This window comes from Marmota monax, unplaced genomic scaffold (assembly GCF_021218885.2).
Source record: "Marmota monax isolate L192 unplaced genomic scaffold, Marmota_monax_Labrador192_F-V1.1 WCK01_AAM20220418_F8-fsc00004, whole genome shotgun sequence".
NCBI classification, from domain to species: Eukaryota; Metazoa; Chordata; class Mammalia; order Rodentia; family Sciuridae; genus Marmota; species Marmota monax.
Window position 1 is genome coordinate 13,505,766 of NW_026692881.1, and position 21,638 is coordinate 13,527,403.

Genomic DNA, 21,638 nt, shown 5'->3' on the forward strand with positions numbered 1-21,638 from the left:
CAGGTGTTTTTTTAATAACTATTTTTGGCTCTCTTTGCACCATTATTTGCATTGCTTCCATAAGAATTTTATTTCGAATATAATTATATTTTGATATAATGGAAACCATTTTGTCTCTTTTGGTCTTTGTTGTCCATGACTTTAAAAAAAAAATTAAGCCATACAGACTTTCCTATAGGTCAGAATTACTTGTCTATTTCTAACAGTTTAAAAATATGTGTGGGTAGTACATTTATTTATTAATTTTTTTTTAAGTTTTAGATGGATGTAATATTCTTATTTTCATGTGTCACTGAGGATGAAACCCGGTGCCTCACATGTGCTAGGCCAGTGCTCTACCACTGAGCCACAACCCCAGTACATTTATGATAATAGGAATAAACTTTATTTTGTTAATATTGTTAATATCATAAAAAAGTATACAGTTTTCTCTTTTGACTTTTCTATAAGATGGTGTTTCAGTTATTTGTTGCCACAATAACATTACATGTTAAATAATCACAAGACTTGAGTGACATATAAGTCGAAGTATTTATTGACCTCACAAGTCTAGGTAGTTCAGCTGATCTGGGCTGGGCTTGCTCGTGTAGTTAGCTGCGTGTTTACTAGTCAGTTCTGTTGATCTTGACATTGCTCCAGTTGATGTAAGTTCACTTAAATTGGGGTGATTGGAGCAACTAGGCCCAAATCATGCTTCTCAATCTTTAGTAAGATAAGATAGCTTGGGCCTGCTAAAGCATGGTGGAAGTACACAAAACAAACAGAAATAAGGAAGCACTTTTTTAAGCTTCTGCTTGTATGATATCTGCTAATATCTCATTGACCTAAAGCAAGTCTCGCTATTGAGCCCCCAGTCCTAGTGGGAGGGTACTAGGGATGGAGAACTGGGACCATTTACAATTTATTTCAGAAAACATTAGCTTTTATTTATATTCATAGAAGATATTTGCCAGGTATGTGTTTAGGAACATATTTTGTCATTTACTTTGTATAGTAAGCCTGGAAAGAGTATGGTATCCTTTTTATTTACTTAGGAAGGAATCTAGAAGGATTAATAACACAGATGTGACAGAACTGGTGATTTTGAATCTAGGCTTTTCTGACTTCAGAGTTTAGATTCTTTCACAACTTGTAATCATGTAAATTTTTTTTTTTTTTTTTAATTTTCCTCCAAGGTGTTTCTTATTTGTGGGAAAATTTTTTGTTTTTTGTTGTCTTTTATACTGAATATCTTGTTTTGCTCTCTAAAGATCTTTTTCTCTTGTGGTAGCAGCTTTTTGATGTTCTTTAGAGAGCCATCTTTTCTGCCACCTTTAGTTCCATCATTTACATGAGACAGATGTACTCCTGGGACTGATAGCCATTCATTGAACACAGTGGTTCAGGGACCAGCCCTGAGAATTTGGTTGATGGAGTTCTTAGAAAAGGGATCTCTGTTCTCCAGGCTAGCTAATTGTAAGTGGGAAGTAGCCACCATGTGGGGAGAGCCCCTCTCTGAGGGAAGCTCTGTGCTATTGTATGAGACATGGGGAATGATGGATGGGGACTTGGATCCAGTGGAGCATGAAGGGAGCTCTTAAAAAAACTACTTGAGCAAATAACTATGCCTTTTTTGCTCAAGCCCAAATGATGTTGAGTTTTATCTCTTGAAATCAAAAGTTTTGACTATTAGTGTTTTGTTTGCTTGTTTGTTTTTTCATGGTACTGGGGACCACTTGAGCTGGCTCTTTTTATTTTTTATTTTGAGACAGGGTCTTTTTAGTTCCCAGGCTGGCCTTGGAACTTGTGATTCTCCTGCCTCAGCCTCCTAAGTAGCTAGTATTACTAGCATGTGCCACTGTACTTGGCCTATTGATGTTTTTAATATTGTGTTTTTCTAGAGAATTTGTACCTCTGTAAAATGAACAAAAATTGAATAGCTTATTTTAGGCAGACAGTGTGAAAAACAAATTTTCTGGCCTTTGGGGAATGGGAAAGGATAGTTCACTTGGAATAGTACTATATCAGAAAGGAGCCTACTTAGGATACAGCATAGGAGAAGGAGCTACTCGATTTAGTAACTAAAAAATATAATCTCACCACTATACTACCAGGCATTCTCTTCCTTTTCTTTCTTTTCATTCATTTTTAGTTGGACGGACACAATAATTTTATTTTATATATTTATTTTTATGTGATGCTGAGGATTGAACCTAGGGCCTCACATATGCTAGGCAAGTACTCCACCACTGAGCTACAACCTCAGCCCATTATTTTCTTTTTTAGTGAATAATTCAGGTACCTCTGAGTACCAAATGATATTAAAAATATATACACACACATTGCATATGTGGGTGTTCATTTTAATTTTGGTTATTTCTGTCTCAAGACATTTTATTAAACAAAGAACCAGTGAACCAGTGTTCTGTTGATTATGATATCATGTTAACAAACATGATTTAGGTAAATGTAGAGCTTAAATAGAATATTTTTTAAATACAGTAGAATACATGTTTATTTCCAAAGCATCCCCTGTACCTTTTTATTACTATTGAAGTTTTAAATTCCAGTATGCCATTATCTCACATTTTATTTATATTTGTTATTACATACATGCAATTTATTTGTTTCTTTTTGTGGTGTTGGGGTTTGGCAGGCACTCTGCCACTGAGCTACATCCCCAGCCTTATTACATGTAATCCAATCTTTATAATAATCTTAGCATGAGACTGTTAATTTTGTAAATGGCTAACTAGCTGTGTGGAATGATGCTACTACAAATTCAGTGTTCAGTGTTAGCTGGGCCTTCAGCACTGGGAATTCTTTTATGTATTTTTGATCAGTCCCTGTAGTTTATCATGGTGGTTCTTTAATTCCCATGAACTTCAGCTTCTTTCTTAGCTGATTATCTTGCCGTCTACAAAAAAATGAAAATTCAGGCTGTTGAAAGTGAGTACTCCACAATATTTTCCCTTTTACCCCAGGACTACTTAGAAAACTTTTTAGTAGAAAAGTACCAGTTCTTGCTAAAGCAGTGTTTGAAAGCACTGGGCACTTGAACAAAACCATTGAGATATTTATAAAATTTCAAATACCAGATCCTTCTCTAAATCTTGGCTGGGACATGGAAACCTTATTATTATTATTATGAGGTACTGGGGATTAAAAATGTAATCTTCCTTCTTTGTTCATTATATGTGCATTATATTTGAACATGGTGGCCCATGCCTGTAATCCTAACAACTCAAGAGGCTGAGGCAAGAGGATCATACATTCAAAGCCAGTCTTAGCAATTTAGCAAAACCCTAAGCAACCTGGCATCTTGTCTGGGAAAGAAAAAAAAAAAAAAAAGGCCTGGGGATGTGCTCAGTGATAAGTGTCCTTAGTTTCAATTCTAGTACACACCCACCCCCAGTGGGGGGGAGGGGAGCGGTGAGAGTAGGTGCCCGGGAAGAGGAAAAGAGGAAAGACAGTAGCAGGTGTGGTGTTACACTCTGTAATCCCAGAAGCTTGGAAGACTAAAGCAGGAGGTTTGCAGGTTTGAAGCCAGCCTCAGCAACCTAACCACCTCCAAGCAACCTACTGAGACCCTGTCTCAAAATAAAAAGGACTGGGGATGTGGCTCAGTGGTTAAGTGCCCTTGGGTTCAATCCCTGGTACCAAAAGTGGGGTACAGGCATTGAACTCAGGGGCACTTAACCACTGAGCCACATTCCCAGCCCTATTTTGTATTTTATTTAGAGACAGAGTCTCACTGAGTTGCTTAGAGCCTTACTTTTGCTGATGCTGGCTTTGAACTTATTATCCTCCTGACTCAGCCTCCCGAGCCATGGGATTACAGGCCTGTACCACCATGCCCAGCATAATAGTCCCCTTTTTCTACAGTTTAACTTTCCACCATTTCAGTTACCCACAAGTAGTAAATAAAAAATTAAAGAAATAACTTGTAAGTTTAAGTTGTACACCTTTTTGAGTAATAATGAAGTCTCCCATTATTCTACTCTGTCCTGCCTGGGACACGAATGATCTCTTTCCGCAGTATATTCACGCTGTATAAAATATCTGCTCTTTAATCACTTAATAGGTAGCTTGGTTATCTGACCAACGGTTACAGAATTGCAATTCTTGTGTATAGGTTTAATTTTACCCCTTAGTTTCAAGCATCCATTGGCTAAGAGGGGACTGTTATATTTGGAGGTTTCTGAAGTACCAGCAAATGGAAAAAGGAAAGGGATAGAGATTTTCTAGAGTCCAATTATTAAAGTTGGAGGTGGGCAGCCCCTGAAGAAGTAGGAGGTATTTCTTGGTTTTATTTATTTATTTATTTTTTGTCGAGGGTGTTGGAAATATAACCCAGACCCTTACGTGTGGTAGGCAAGCAAGCACTGTTACATCCCCAGGACAAGAACCTTTAGATGGTCTTGTGAGTATGTTGATGCTGCTTTTAGATGTCCAGAGATACTTTCTGTCATGTTATGAGTGTGATGTAGTGTGCTAGAGATAGAATCAAATGAATCATAAACAGTGATAGGCATGCATAATAAAGCATGAGACAATGAATTTCCTTACAGTGGTGATAATTGTGAGAAAGATATTTCAGTATGATTTTGTCCTCACTGTAGCCAATATTTTAGTGATTAGCATGTCAGTGCTTTTGAGGATGATTATAATGATGTATCATTGAGGGAAAACATTTGAAGCCTTTTTAGGTATGTATGCTTAGGTTTTTATAACTGAAAATTTCTTTTATTGTTTATATTTTGCTGCCAGGAACTCATAGATCTATAATGTAATAAGCATAAATGAATTTGTAATTTTTACATTCTAGAATGTTGAATAGGAGATGACCTAGGGGATAGGAAATGGACATGGACACAGTTACAAACTTCTTTCTTCATTCACTGGCTATTCCTATCTGTTGCCAAGTTTGAGAAAATAACTGGAAAAAAATTGAGGCCTATTTTTAACCATATGACACTTTGTAGAATTTTGCCTATATGTATCTTTTATAAGTGGCAGAGATCCAACTTAGATTGGTTTAAGTCAGAAAGATTTTGTTGGTGTATGAACTAGGAAGGTCAGAGAGTAAAGCTGTGTTCTGACACGATTGTATCCAGGATTTTGGTGTCATCTAGAATGTCTCCTTTCTCCATCTCTAAGCATTTCTTTCTTCTTTGGGATTCTTTCTTTGGCAAGTATAATGAATGGTAAGGATGGTCAGTGGCAGTTATAAACTTACTATATCATCCTTAAAGTCCAAAATCCTGGAAAGAGATGTGTCTCATTCTCTATTACAACAGCCAAATTGGAAGGATGGGAGGATTTATTGGTCAGACTTGGGTCATATGACCTTTTCTGGCCAGTAAAGTATGATTCTATGATTTTACCAGGGAAAGATATCTGCTTTTGAAAAGGGGCTTAAGATCAGCCAGCTTTTATGGCATGAAGGGGCAAAGAATTAATTCTTAAAGCTGGCCATGAGGGCACATGCCTGTATTCCCAGATGCTTGGAGGCTAAGGTGGGAGGATTATTTGAGCCCACAAGTTTGAGACCATCCTGAGGAACTTAACAGGAACCTGTTTCAAACAATTTTTTCTTCAAATGGAAATTGAATGCTATTCACTTAAGAGAAGTGGGTAAAGGTAAAGCAAAAACCTATAGATATTACATGTAGGAATCTAGGTCTACTTTTTGAAGAAATTAACTGATTTGGACCATGTTATGAGTGGAATTGTATCCCCCCAAAATATGTTGTTCTAACTTCTAGTACCTGGAAATGCAACCCTTTCTGGGTAGAGGGTGCTCATAGATGCAATTCATTTAAGTTGAGGTCAAAGTAAGTAGGGCAGACCCTCATCCAACAGTCCTTATATAAAGAAGGAAATCTGGATACAAATACAGAAGGAAGAGAGGCAGAGATTAGAGTTGAGTCAGATTGCTATAAGCCAAAGATTGCTGGCAATCACTATAAGCTAGACAGAGGTAAAGGATTCTTTCCTAAGTAGAGCCTTGGAAGGGAGCATGGCCCTGCCAGCACCTTGATTACTGCATTCTAGCCTCAAGAATTGCAGGATAATACATTTCTGTTGTTTTTAGCCACAGTTGAGTTGGAGCCATGTTCCTAGTTGATGTCATCATTTCTCAATGTTTGACTCCTAAATAGCACAGTTCAGTGTGTTCTGTAAAATACTAAATGCCTTCTTTCATGGTGCTTTTTTTGTCTCTGACCTGCCTATTGTGTCTGTTCTTTTTGGCACTTGATTCTTTATGTGTCAGTATTTTGTTTCCTGAAGGTTGGGAAGATTTGTTCTGGAATTTTGGTAGTCATGTGTATATATATATGTGTGTGTGTGTGTGTGTGTGTGTGTGTGTATATATATATATATGTGTGTGTGTGTGTGTATATATATATATATATATATTTATTTATATATATTTATATTATTTTTGGCGCTGGGGATTAGAACCCAGGGCCTTGTGTGTGCAAGGCATGCACTTTACCAACTGAGCTATATCCCCAGCCCTGGTAGTCATATTTTTATATTCTGATCTGAAACCCCCTGTCCCTGAGCAGTTATGTTTCTACAGCTAATAATAGCATTAAATATTGCCTTAGTGTAGTGGTTTATGAACATTATTTTAAAAAAATCTTTATATTTGACATCTTAGAAATTAAAGGAGAATCAGTTAATAAAATACACAGCAGAGATTAAAGGTAATAAGAATGAAAGTGTCAATTAAGAAGGGATCTGCAGAGCTGAAGAATAAGTGTAGAAACTAATGACCTAGAGGTCAGTCCTATATTCTGAGAGCCAGGTTGACAAGGAAGTAGATAATGACTCATAGATACTAATTCAAAATGCTCTTTCTCAAATAAAGATGTACTCACTTATAATGGATTGTCAAACAAGGAAAAACACTTGTTTGGTTTGGGAACAATCTTGGTTTAGATGACTTAGTTTTATTACATTATTAAAAACATTTAGACTAAATTTATTTTTGAATTTGTTGTAGTATTGGGGATTGAACCTAGGCACTCTACCACTGAGCTACATCCCCAGCTCTTTCATTTATTTTTTAAGGTATTACTAAGTTGCTGAGGCTGGCCTTGACCTCAGCCTCCCAGGTAACTGAGATTATAGATGTGCACTATTAGGCCTGACTGGATTGCATTTTTAATTTATTCTTTGAGTCAATGTTCTGTGAACATTTATACTAGCTATCAGGAACCATGCAGGGATATAGTGTTATGCAGAACAGATTCTGTTGTGGCTTGCATGGATGGGAGAAATATGGATGTTAATTACATGAGGAACCAGATGAGAGTTCTAAAAGGAGACATTGTTTCTCTCTCTCTCTCTGTATGTGTTTGTTTGGGAGGGTGGGGGTTGGTGTAACACATTCAGAATTTATGAGAAAAAAATTCTAATCTATAGATAGATTAGTTGGAATTTGCTAACCAGGGAAAGGAGGAGGGAAAAAGTAGTGGATAGAAAGGATTTTTTTTTTTTTCTAGACAGGAGGCTTAACATGTGTTTGCAGGGGGGAAAACAAAATAGACCTTGGTTTCTCAGGATTCTAAGTTATATAAATCCTGAGTTATATAAATATTTATATTGCCCTCTGACTACTTGATGTACCTAAACATGCTTTATAAAGGTTCATTTTTTAAAAAATTGTAGCATATTTGTTAACTTAAAAAAAACAAAAACTGACATAAGAAATATCGAGGGGGAGCATTGAATGAGTATACTGTTAAAACATTGCAGAAAGAAATGACAGTTATACTTAGGCACTGGATATTTCTATAAATACATAGATACATATTCATTTGAGATATGAAGGTTTTCTTTAGTGGGTACTTTGTTATTCTTACTCTCATTTATTTCAAGATCAAACAGAAGTGATTTTTTAAACCTTATTTTAAATTGAGATATAATTAAAAGCACTTCTTAAGTTAGGACAGTTATCTACACCCTAGTGACTTCTACACATAAATTTTAGAATCACTCTGTCTTTTTTCAAAATAGTTTGTTGGAATTTTAGTAAAGATTATACCTTAAGTCTACACTACAGTTTAGTGAGCCTGGGTATCTATCTTAATTATGCTGAACTTTCTACCATGCTTTTTTTAAAAAATAAAATAGTTATTGGACTGGGGATGCACAGCTATAGTCCTGGGTGCTCAGGAAGCTGAGGCAGGAGGATCACAAGTTTGAGGTCAGCTTGGGCAACATAGTGAGACCCTGACTGACTAAACAGATAAGTAGGAAGGAAGGAGAATAATTTTAGATAACTGTCAGAGAACCAAACAAATTCTAAACATAAGATCAAAATTAAGGTATAATTTTCTATAACTCTGACACAGAACCTAGACTGGCCCATCATATTAGATCAGGTTCTTCTGTGAGTATAACCTTCTTTCAAAGTGTTTTTTCACTTTGTTCTGTTTTTGAATGCTTGAGATTGAACCCATGGCCTGAACACAATAAATGCACTCTCTACTCAGGAGCTATACCCTCAGGCTCATGTTTTTTAATTATGTGCTTTTGACCATCTTATTGTGTATCTCCATGAAGTATTAAGGCTCTTGTTAGTAAAGACTGATTTCTGTCTTGTTCAACATTATATCATTAGGGTCTGGCGTTTAGTGGGTATTCCATTACTGCTTATTGCATAGATGAATTAATTTTTGAGTGAATAGAAATTAGTGTCTCAATTCTTTTTAAGCAGATATTCAGGTGACATTGAACTGTATGCTTCAGGAGGACATAGACTTATCTGCACTGTTCATCAGTAAGCCTCAGCTAGTGAATGATGAGGCCCATATTTAAATCTGTGTAGGATCTGACTTCATTGCCTGGGTTCCTAACCATGAGTTTTGACTTCTACCTTAAGAAGGAACAATTAGAAGTGGAAAGAAAACCAAACCTAAATTATAGCCATAATAAAAACAAAGTCTTCTCCCAGAATGCACTGACATATTACAACTTTGCCATACCAGAGTAAATTTTTCATATTGTCTACTCACTGACAAAATATGAAAAATGTTCATATGTTCTAGTTCTTATAGATTATTCAGATCCCAAAGACTAATTTCAAGTTTTTTTTAATGTTTTGAAAAATAAGTGCTATTTGAAATTGTTATGTCTTCCATAGATATTAAGCCTGGGCTCAAAAACTTATTTCCAGTTTTCTTCTGTTAAGGTAAAATTATTCCCCCCCATCATGTTTTGTGTCCCCTAAAATGAATCTCCTATTGCTTTGTCCTCCCTTTCCCCTTCTATAGTCTCCTGTAGTCATTCTGTTTTAAAGCCAAAGATGCTCATGAGTTTAAGAATTACAGCAGTGAAAAACTGGGCTAGAGATTCACCATAGGGATTGCCAGTGGTTTATCTTGATTTACCTTCATATTAGAACTTCTGTGAATGACTGAAGAATCTTAGATTGGAAGACAAATCTTTGCCACTGATAGTAGTAATTGGTTTCCTTAGGCTGTACTGAGTCTGTGAAGTACATGACATTGAGCAGATGTGGACCATGAACCAAATGAGAAACTGCTGCATTTGCCTTGAGGCAAGTGGTATCACCATGCTTTTCAAACTGAGGCATCATATTCCTGGGCATAGATGCAGGGAAGGTCTTATAAGTTATGGTTTTATGTTTCTTGACTGCCATTTTTGTGCCATAGCTGAGAACTCAAAATACTTTAAAATTTTAATTAAAAAAATTTTTTTTTTTTTTTTTTTGGTACCAGGGATTGAACTCAGGGGCACTCGATCATTGAGCCACATCCCTAGTCCTGTTTTGTATTTTATTTAAAGACATGGTCTCACTGATTTGCTTAGTCCCTCACTTTTGCTGAGGCTGGCTGTGAACTCGTGATCCTCCCTCCTCAGCCTCCTGAGCTGCTGGGATTACCACCACTCTGCCTGACCAAAACATTTTTAAAGAATCTAAAACAAAATTTTATATATTCAAATGCAAATTTTATTTTATTTCTAGGATCTTTCAAAAAACTTCTTGTGCTTGCACTGAGTTGTTGTACACTGTAGCCCAGAATCATCAGATAGATACATGTGTATCTTACACCTTGCCATCAGAGATATTACAGAAAGACACAAGGTCTGAGATAACATGTCTTTGAATAGGCACTTGGCCAAAGATTTTAACTCCTGTAAAAGTTATTTTAAAAAAAAAGTTTGTCAGTTGTATTCAAGGCATCAAGACATTTGTTCTTCAACGAATGTAAAGGTAGAAATAGTTTTCTATGGAGGAATCACTGTAATGTCGTTTTTTTTAAGTCTCAAATTTTTTTTTAAAGGATCAGAATAGGATTTTTTTTTTTAATTTGGACATTTCCTAAGGACATTACTATAGTATTTGATTCATTATTGAAGTATGAAGTGATACTATAGGCAGGAAAGAACAGCTTTTAGGACTGTATCTTATAAAACAACAACAAATAAAACAATTTGGTACACTTCCAAAGTCATAATGCCTTCACTCCACAAAGGTCAGGACAGAATCATGGTCTTCAGCTCATCTCCCCATTAAGTTTATTAACTTCTGGTTGAGTCCTACATGGGCCCAAATAGTTCATGCCACATGGAAATAGACCCTGTACCCCATAAGAAACTTGAGATGAGAACTGCCCCTAAACTAGCCCTGTAGCTTTCCTCCAGAAGTTGTTCCACAGTCTGTAGCTAACTTACGTGCACCTGTGCTTTCATAGGCAGCTATGTCTTATAGTCCAAATACCTGGCATTAGATATGAATTCTGTTGTTAGGGCACATGTGTTTCACACTGTTGCTGCAGTGTCAGTAAAACATATTGCTGCACCTGTGGAAATTTCAGAGAGGTCTGTCCAGGGTAACCTTAGTATCAGCAGCTTTAGTTTTAGCCTTTGTTACTATGAGATTTTTAAAAGAATGTCCAAAGAATTAAAGTGACCTTGAACTGAGTGAGGGTTTTTTGTTTGGTTTTGGTTTTGGATACCAGGGATTGAACTCTGGGGCACTTGACTACTGAGCCACATCCCTAGTCCTATTTTGTATTTTATTTAGAGACTGGGTCTCACTGAGTTGCTTAGTGCCTCGCTGTTGCTGAGGCTGGCTTTGAACTTGAGATTCACCTGTCTCAGCCTCCCAAGCTTCTGGGATTACAGATGTGTGCCACTATGCCCAGCTCTGAGTGAGGGTTTTTAACAACAGTGGTACAAAGGCATTGATGTTTGTAAATAAAACACACCACTGCCTCTAAAGACAAAACTAATTAACAAAAAAACATTATTGACAAATTACAGTGATTTGTCAATACCAGTGAATTACCAGTGAATTAATTCAGTGAGTACCAGTGAATTCTTCTTTATACCAGTAATAACCTTGGAATTTCTGAATCACAGGAAAGATGTTCTTTTTGTATAACTGTTTTTTGAATGGGCTCTTATTTTTGGTATTTCAGATGATATTTTTAAAAAGAGGTTGTTTTTACTAAAACAGTGCATTTTTACAGTGCATTTTTTTAAAATCTTTATTTTTTAGTTTTCGGCGGACACAACATCTTTTGTTTGTATATGGTGCTGAGGATCGGACCTGGGCCGCACCCATGCCAGGCAAGCGCGCTACCTACCGCTTGAGCCACATCCCCAGCCCAAAACAGTGCATTTTAAAAAACCAAGTGCTGTAGGATAGTATTAGATGAAAGCAGAATCATCCCAAATTCTCTATGCAAAAATAACTACCATTGTTAACATTCTAAACAATTCTCAGTATATAGAGACATAAAAGGATGAGCAGAAGGGTAACAGGTAAAGGGATGGATAGTTAGAAAACTAGGAATTCAAAAGGAGGCCCAGTAGTGTGCACCTGTAATCTCAGCGGCTCAGGAGGCTGAGGCAGGAGGATCGCAAGTTCAAAGCCAGTCTGAGCAACTTATCAAGGCCCTAAATAACTCAGTGAGTCCCTGTCTCTAAATAAAATACAAAATGGAGCTGGGGATATGACTCAGTGGTTGAGTGCCCTGAGTTCAATCCCTGGTACTGCCCTTCCCCACCCGCGCAAAAGGAATCACATTATATATGCTATTTGTTTTTTTTTAATAAACCCTATTTCTGTTTGAATTTAGCCGAAAGGGAAATTGAAGCCATCTCTACCTTGAGATAAAAATCAATTTACAATAAGAAATTCTATAGTCATTTTCTGAAAGCTTTCTCTAAGTTTATGGAGAAAAACTATTTGGGAAAAAGCTACGTTATTTTCATTTTTTTAAACTTTTCATTTTATTTTGTTTATTTATTTTGGTATTGATGATTGACCCTAGAGGTGCTTCATCACTGAGCCACATCCTCAGCCCTTTCTATTTTTCATTTTGAGACAGAGTCTTGCTAAGTTGCAGGACCTTGCTCAGTGGCTGAGGTTGGCCTTGAACTTGGGATCCTCCTGCCTCAGCCTCCACTGGGACTGTAGGTATTGTGCCACTGTGCTCAGCTTAAACTTTCAATTTTAGATTTCCTCTAATTTATGAAAATGGTTGTTCTTTGAAAGGTGAAGAAGTTAGCATTCTAACATTCTTCTTTTTTAAAATATTTTTTTAATAGTAGGTGGACACAATACCTTTATTGTATTTTTGTAGTGCTGAGGATCAAACCCAGTGCCTCACACGTGCTATGCAAGCACTCTACCAAATGAACTACAACCCCAGCCCTCTAACATTCTTTTTCGTTTTTTAATTGTAGATGGACACATTACTGTTATTTAATTCATTTATTTTTATGTGATGCTGAGGATCGAACTCAGTGCCTCACAGGTGCAAGGCAAGTGCTATACCACTGAGCCATAGCCCCAGACCCTTTAGCATACTTTAGAAAGCATCGCTCCCCTGAATTGCCAAGTTTGTTTTTGTTTTATGCTATCCAGGTTTATGAAATTCATATTCTGATTTTTCTTTTTTCTTTATTTGTTCTTTTTAGCTATATATGACAGTAGTCTGTTTTGACATATTCATACAGACATGGAATATAGAAAAATAATTGGCAAATAAATGAAAAAAAAATGGAGTATGTCTTATCCTAATTAGGATCCCAGTCTTGTGGGTGTACATGATGGTGAGGTTCACTGTGGTGTATTCATATATGTACATAGGAAAGTTATGTTAGATTCATTCCACTGTCTTTCCTATTTCTATTCTTCCCTCCATTCCCTTTTATCTAATCGACTGAACTTCTCTTCTTCCCCTTCCCTCTTTTTGTGTGTTAGCATCTACTTATATTCTGGTTTTAATCCGAATTTTCACAGTTGTATAAAATTGATTCTGTATTTAAATGCACGCAATGCTAGATAAGTTGTTTTGGTGTTAATTCTTCAATGAATAATGACTGAAATATTCTTCTAAGATTAAAGGATGGGAGGAGGATAAATAGCATCATGGAGACATTAGAAAATATCCTTCTGGTTGCTCAAGGAACATTCATACGCTTTCACCAACTTCTCTTGCTTGTGGAAAAGAGGACATGGGGCATTTTGTGACCCTGGGAGACTTGTTGAAAATTACTTACTTCACTGATTGTGGGTCTTTACTAAAATGGAAAGCGTTAATAATTATATTAGTTAATAACTAATAACTACATGTTAAACTTAATGCCTTTTAGTAGAGATCAGTATGCTAAGGGTTCTTGCAGGATGTTTGCAGATTTCCTCTATTTTATGAAAGTTTTTATTCTATGTACACGATTTTTAAAGATTCTTTGCAATTCTCACCTATGTGTATTTCATCTAGTCTTTGATTCAAATTGTCATTGTCACTTTTTTAAGATATTAGGCCATTATTCTTTCAGAAATCTTTCATCAGCTCCCCACAATATTCAGGACACAATTCAGACTTTAACATGGCTTTTCAGGCATATTTTAGCTTACTGCTTAATTTTACCTAGTTTATCTCCACGTCCCAATATCAGCATAAAAATAGCTAGAGTATTCATATAGTACTTCATAGGCCAGGCACTGACCTAAACAGTCATAATAATTGCTTGTAATTCAGCAAACAGACCATGTAATTTCACTTTATACCTCTTGTACATTCTCTATTCCATTACTTGAGTATTCTTCATCAGTTTTTTATTTAATACTTGTTTTTTGAGACTCCATTCAATCACTTCTTAGAAGCTGAATTCCTATACTCACATTCTGTACCCCAAACCCTCATCTCTTAAAATTGTTGTGAGATGTCAGGGCACTGCATAAACATAGAGCAACATGTACTGATTGTTTTGTATGACATTAAAATGTGTGATGTCTCACACAAGCGGAACACAGAGTTCCCTCAATTTCATCCTGTATGGCCCCTTTTCCTGCAGCGAGTAGTTCAGTAGGACTGAGTTGTCCAGTTTAAGAGCAGAAGAAACAGGTTTTATAATTCTTCATCACCACCACTGCCTTCCTCAAACCATATAGTTGAAAACATGGCCCACAGACAAGAGGCAAGAAATAGGGAGAAGGGAATGAATAGGCAGTTCACAAAGAAGTGTAAGGGATTAATAAACATATAAACATACTTAATAATTTAATCTGCAAGGTAAAATATTTTGAGTGTTGTGCTGGCTGAATTGGAAGTATCAAAAATCCAGGAACCAGGTGTGGTGATTTGTAACTTAGTGAGGCCCTAAAGCAACTTAGTGAGATCATCTCCCTAACTTTTGGAGTCGTAATCACTCCAAAATAGTGTATGTATGTTCCTGTGCCTGTGTGCATAATCGACAATCATTATTTTTTATCTTTTTTGCTTGTTTAATTGTCTCCACCCCAGTTCTTCTTTAGTATATAAAATTGGTTTCAAAAAAACTATAATTTGTTGCCTTATGTTGTTACCTTATCATCTATAGTCTCTATGTCTCTGCTACAGATCTCTGATTTTGTTCCATATTTAAAAAATAATAAATACACAATTAAAAAAAAAAAAATATATATATATATATATATATATATATAAAACAAAGGGCTGGGGATGTGGCTCAATAGTTAACTGCCCCTGGATTCAATCCCTAGTACCAAGAAAAAAAAATTAGTAACAGAGAGTAGATCATGTAAAGTATTTTTATCCAAAATGCTTGAGACCAGCAGTGTTTCATATTTCTGAGTTTTTTCAATTTTGAACATTTATATAGACAGTTGTTGAATATTCTTAATCTGAAAATCCAAAATCTGAAATGCCCCCATATCTAAAACTTTTTGAGCATGGTGTTGGTGCTCAAAAGTTTTGGATTTTGGTTTTCACATTAGGGATGTTCAACCTGTACAGCCCCTTGTGAGTACTTTCGCTTTTTCTATGAATAAAATCATATGTATTGTAGGCTTTTCAACAGGAGAATGACACAGAATGATCTGGTTTAGTTTTAGCAACCTAACCAGCAGCTCTATTAAAAATAGGCCAGGAGTTGTGGTAGGTGTAGAGAAACCAAGAGTATTAGCATAGATAATAAATTGGAAGTTTTTGTTACATCCATGCAAGTGAGACATGAAGGTTGCTCCATCTATGTGCTAGTAGAGAAGGGAGAAGTGGTTAACACTATGAATGTATTAGATTGGTAGAGGATTAGTAGATGCAACAGAATTTTCCTATTGGGAATGAGAGTAAGCAAATGAGGAGAACTCACGATTTTGATTCAAGCAACTGAAAATTTAGTTGCCCTTAACCAAAAAGGGGGAGACTTTGGGTGGAACAGGTTTGAAGGAGAAGGTAAAGAATTTAGTAGATACTCACTGTGAAATAGCACTGATATTATAAACCAAGGATATGAGAAAAATGGCAGGAGGGGACCTTTCATCGTCAGTCTCTTGTTCAGTAACCACGTGAGTTCTCACTTCATCAGCTTGATGTTATTTCTGTTCTATTTGTGGAAGTTTTGTATTGTTTTGGTTTTAGTTTCCCATTTATGTGTGTACAGAGCACTCACTCTGTGCCAGGTGTTGTTTTACCTAATTTTCCAAATATCAATGTATTTAATTCTCATAAAAACCTTATTAAAGTAAGTTTATTCTTCCCACACCTGTGTTACAGATGAAGCAGAGGAATTAAGGTCATACATCTAGGAAAGGTAGAATTAAGAGTCAAACTTACAAATTACGAGTCAAATCTGTAACAGCTTGGTTCCAGAGTTTGTGTTCTAAACTACTATGCAATAGTGCTTTTCCTTTTTTTAATTCCCTGTGACTTTATTGTGGTCATGAATGGAGAATAACATCAGAAACTTATTTCCATGTCATTTACTCACAGAGAGGTTGTAACTCATGTGTATTTCCATAACTTTAAGAAAATAAGTGTTATTTTCACAATATAAAAATGAACAGTATGACTGCTATTGCTGATATGAAAGCTGTGGAAATTGTATCTGGAGGTGCTTTTAACCTAGGCAGGATCACCCCCCTCCCTCAAAACTGGGAAATCAAACCCATTGCTGGTGAATGCTATACCCCTGAACCATACTCCCAGCCCTGGAAAGGGTTTTGTATGAGATCTTCTGGTTATCTAAGTTGGAAAGTAACTACTAGTAATATATCCTTATGATTCTGTTTACGTGTCTGGCATGTTGCAGAAAGCATTGGTTTGGGATTTGTGAACTTGATGATGTTCTCTGCACTCTGTGTAAAGTTGTATGTTGTTCTACAATGGGGATATCTTCTGAAAAATGCATTGTTAGAAATTTCATCATTGTGTGAACATCATTGTGTTCTTACAGAAACTAAAATGGCTGTAACATCATAAGTGATATTATCTTATAGAACCACCATTATATATGAGGTCTGACATTGACTGAAACATCTTTTCACAGCATGTGATTATCTTCTCCTTTTTAATGTTGCTTTAGTTGCTTCACTGTTAATATTGAAAATCCTTAGGAAGCTAGTGGCCTTTTTGCATTCAGGTATTGGTTTTGCTCTGTTTGGCTTAAACTGACCTTACCCCAAAGGGAGTGTAGCTTTTTAGTTCACATTTCTCTTTAATAATCTCAGTGACCTTTAGAGTTGTGGGTTTGAAATGCTACAACTTTGCAAAGTGTTTCTATCATTTGTTTTTTCCTGGAGGGCATAGTCAGACTTTAAAAGGTAACAATATCAGTGGTTTTGTAGCATTCAGCAAATATTTTAAGGCCATCTTTTTTAGCATCTAATATTCTTTTTTTTTTTTAAAAAAGAGAGAGTGAGAGAGATAGAGGTAGAGAGAGAGAGAATTTTTTAATATTTATTTATTTTTTTTAGTATTTGGCAGACACAACATCTTTGTTTGTATGTGGTGCTGAGGATCGAACCCGGGCCGCACGCATGCCAGGCGAGCGCGCTACCACTTGAGCCACATCCCCAGCCCCAGCATCTAATATTCTTAACAGGGACCATGTAAGCTCAGAGCAACACTGTATGGTTTGTGTTTCTTGTTGTAGGCATTAGTTAGTCATCAATACAGTTAAATCGGAACCAAAACAAACCCCTTTTTTATTGTAGTCAAGATACTGTAGTTTGTGTTTACTTCTTATATTGAATGCAAGTCAACACAGATTATTTGAATATCAATTCTTCCAGCGATCACATAAGTAATACAATTTAGAATGTATAGGAGAAAAGTAAATTCTTTGTATACAGCAAATGCCTGCAGATATTTGAGCTTAATTCTCTCTGGCAACCTGATTAAGAAAAGCTGATTTGGGCAGTCATCTCTTTTTGGGAGCTTCAAGAGCTAAGGATGATTTAAAAAATAAATAAATAAATAAAGAGCTGTTTAAAAAAAGAAGAGACAGATTGTATGTGGCTGGCAACATCTGAAATACTATCTGGTCTTTTATGGAAAAGGTTTATTCAGGGGAAGGCACTCAGATTTGAATCTCAAAATCTCTTTTTGCTGCATGACCTCATTGAACTGTTAAATAGGAGATAGTTTTAGTACCTATCTTGTTGGAAAAATTAGATAAAATAGTGTCAAGTTTTAAAAAACAGTTTAATGAATCTTAGCAACTATTGTATATTTAGTATGGAATATAAAATGATATTTCTTTATGAATATAGTATATAGCAGATACAAAGCAATGGTATTTCGGTTGAGAATATTAACCAGTACTGTGATATTTTATAGGTTCTTATGATAGAAATGAATCTTTTAAAAACTATTATCTGACATTTTCCTTTTTTTAAAAAACCATTTTCAGTATTTGGTAATTTCTATGAATAGCATGATTTAATTATTGTCTTTGTGCTGATTTCTGTCTTCTAGCCTCCTGCTATTGCTGTTGGTTTGAGTTTTATTTACCCCTTATCCCACACACTGAGGATTGAATCCAGGAGCACTCTATCACTGAGCTACATCTCAGCCCTTTTTATTTTTTATTTTGAGACAGGGTCTTGCTAAGTTCCTGTGATTGGCATCAAACTTAATCTTCCTGCTTCAGGCTCCTGTCACTGAAATTACGAATATGTGCACCCAGCCTTGGTTTGAGTTTTGAGTCCTAGAGAAGTAGTTCTCAGTCTTTTTTGGTCTGAGGACCCTTTAAAAATTAGTGAGCACTTTGAGGAATTATTTGACTAACAATTTATTTGAAAATAACAATTAACTCATTACACTTAAACAGCATTTCCATGAAAATCATTGTTTCCCAAAACAAAAAAGAATTTATAAAAGGGCCACTGTTTTTTTTACATTTTTGCAAATTTGTTTAATGTCTAAGTTAATAGAAGATAACTGGATCCTTATATATCTGTTTTTTCATTCAGCTCTTCCATATATTTTTTTGTTTGAAGTATGTGAAGAAAATCCAGCATAATTCAGAAATGTTGAGAGAGAGAGGAATATTTTAACAATTTTTCAGAAAATTGTTGATATTTTTCTTTGAGTATAATACTTTACAAGTTTTTAAAAAATTATTTTTTTTTTGAGAATGATTTTAGGTACATAGCAAAATTGAGCAGAAAGTATAGCATTCCTATATGCCACCGTCCCCACACAAGTGCAGCTTCCACTCTTTGAATACCCCATATCAGTGGTACATTTTTCAGTTGATGAACATACACTGACACATCACTCTTATCCAAAGTCTATTATTTACATTAGGGTTCACTCTGTGAATGCATTCTGTGAGTGTGTGTGTGTGTGTGTATCATACATATATCATCATTCAAGTATTTTAGTGCTCTAAAATAATCCTCTGTGCTCTGCCAGTTCATCTCCCTCCCACTACTCTTGACAACCATTGATCTTTTACTGTCTCCAGAGTTTTATGCAGTTAGAAACACAGTATGTAGTCTTTTCAGATTGATTTCTTTTAGTTAGTAATATTCATTTAAATTTCCTCTGTGCCTTTTCATGACACAAGAGCTCATTTCTTTTTAGCAGTAAATAATATTTTATTGTTTGTATATACCACAGTTTGTTTTTTCACTTCCTGAAGGACATCTTGGTTGCTTCTAGGTTTTTACAGTTATGAGTAAAGCTGCTATAAAAATGCATTTGCAGGTTTTTATGTGGGTATGTTTTTAATTCATTTGGGTAAATACCAAAAGTGTGATGCTGGATTGTATGATAAGAGTATGTTTAATTTTATAAGGAACTGCTGAACTGTCCTCCATGGTGACTACTATTTATCATTTCCAGCAATAATGAATTAGAGTTCTTATTGCCCTATATCCTCACCAACATTTGATGTCTATATTCTGCCCATTCTAAAAAGTGTGTGGTAGAATCTCATTTTTTAAGATTTGTAATTCCTTACTGATATGTGATGTTGAACTCTTCATATACTTATTTGCCATCCGTATGTTTTCTTTTTTTAGGTGTCTGTTAAAAGTCTTTTGCCCATTTGCATTGGATTGTTTTTTTGTTTTTTTTTAATTTTAATGTATTATTTTGGATAACAGTCCATTATCAGGTATCTTCTGCAGGATAGTCTCCCACTTTATGCTTTGTCTTCTCATTCTCTGAAGTGGTAGTTTATTTTTAAATTAATTATTACATATTATAGTTTATGAAAATTGCATGTATTTGTGGCATACAACATGTTTTGATATATGTGTACCTTGCAGAATGGCTGAATCTATAGAAGAGTTTCTTAAAGGTTAAGAAATGTGGAGGTCTGGGGCTGTAGCTTAGTGGCATAGAGCTTGCCTAGCATGCATGAGGCACTGGGTTCGATCCTCAACACCACATAAAAATAAATAAATAAATAAAATAAAGGTATTGTGTCCAACTACAATTTAAAAAAAATATATTAAAAAATGTGGAATCTAGGCTGGGGATGTAGGTCAGTGGTAGAGCCCTTGCCTAGCACTCTCAGGCCTTGGGTTTGATCCTCATCACCTCAAAAAGAAAGCATACCCATATAACGCATGATTTCAAAACATATTAATATGCCATACTATTAAATATATAATATTTTAATAATAATTATAAATTTATAGAATTATAACATTAAGTTCTTGGTACTTCTGTTTGTTGTTTTCTATCGCTATGACGAATTGTTCTCTGTAAATTTTAGTTTTTGTTTTTTAATTGTGGGAGGGTTGTGTTTTACCGAATGTCTCTCCCTTCAACCCCCATAGAAATACTATGTGAGCAGATTCTAAGAGCTTATGTCTTATTAGCCACCCTCCATATCTTTGGTAACATAAAGGGCCAACTTTATGTTATGTTTAGAGTTAGGAGTTCTTAGATAGTTCAGATAGTGGAGTGATTCTCAAAGTGTAGCACATTGAATGTGTATTTGGGGGTCATGTATTGTGACTCTTGTGTTTTGGGGGTTTTAAGTTTTTCTTTTTAAATTCCAAACACAGCAAATAGCAGGAGATAATACTCACATAAACAAAAACTCTTTAGGGGCCTCAATAATTTTGGAGAGTTTTAAGAAATCTTGGAACCAAAACATTTTGAAAGCTGCTGAAGTAGTATGTATTTGGATTCTGAAACTTACATAAGGCACAAGCAAAGGGCTTCAGTTTCTTCAGGAAAACTTCATTTTTCTCTTCTTAGGAGAAGCAACAAAATAATCTGTTTTGTCAGTGGATAGCAGTTTTCCACCTACATTCAATCCTTTCTTCACCTAAGGGAGCTGTGTTTCTGGGACAACACTTTTCAAACTTGAGTAAGTAAGTATATGAATCACCCAGATAGCTTCTTTAAGATTGCTGAGCCCATTTCCAGAAATACTGACTCAGTAGGTCTGAGTATGGGTCCAGGAGTTTGCATTTCTAGGAAACCAAGCTGCCAGTTGCTAACATGGCACACTTTTAGGTAACATTGTTCTAGGATCCTGACTTTTCTAAGAGTCTGTTTCAGCTTCCTAAGGCACCTCTTGTATCTCTGCATGAGTGTTATACCCTGAGCTTATCCATATATAATCTCAGTGTATCAGCACACTGAGCTGTGCCTTCCAGATTCTTCTTCATTTCTTTTACTTGAGGAATTTTCCACCTACCTTTTGAGCTTAGCAATGCATTGAATATGTGTATTTGGGGGTGATATGTGTGCATATATAGTTTTTATCCAATATATCCAGATATTTTTGTAGTTTCAGAACTTTTAAGTTATTTTGGCATATGTAACCTGAATAGTTTGGTCCCACCTAGAAATCTGTCACTGTTCAACAGGAAATTTTCTGTAAATCTTTATAGACTTTGTGGGAAAACA

The 21,638-nt window shown here is 35.6% G+C and overlaps 1 protein-coding gene across 28 annotated transcripts in view; it reads left to right on the plus strand.

The window, feature by feature from the left end:
• Positions 1–21,638, plus strand: part of Lcor (ligand dependent nuclear receptor corepressor) — a 134,311-nt gene that overhangs the window by 14,890 nt on the left and 97,783 nt on the right. For 2 of the 28 annotated variants that reach the window (XM_058581167.1, XM_058581170.1), the window contains exon 1: positions 6,403–21,093. The exons of 23 other annotated variants lie outside the window; for them this stretch is intronic. The gene's annotated coding sequence lies outside the window, so the exon portion shown is untranslated. Of the gene's footprint in view, positions 1–6,400; positions 21,094–21,638 lie in introns of those variants that run through there. 3 more of the 28 variants (XM_058581172.1, XM_058581176.1, XM_058581175.1) reach the window with 3 other exon arrangements.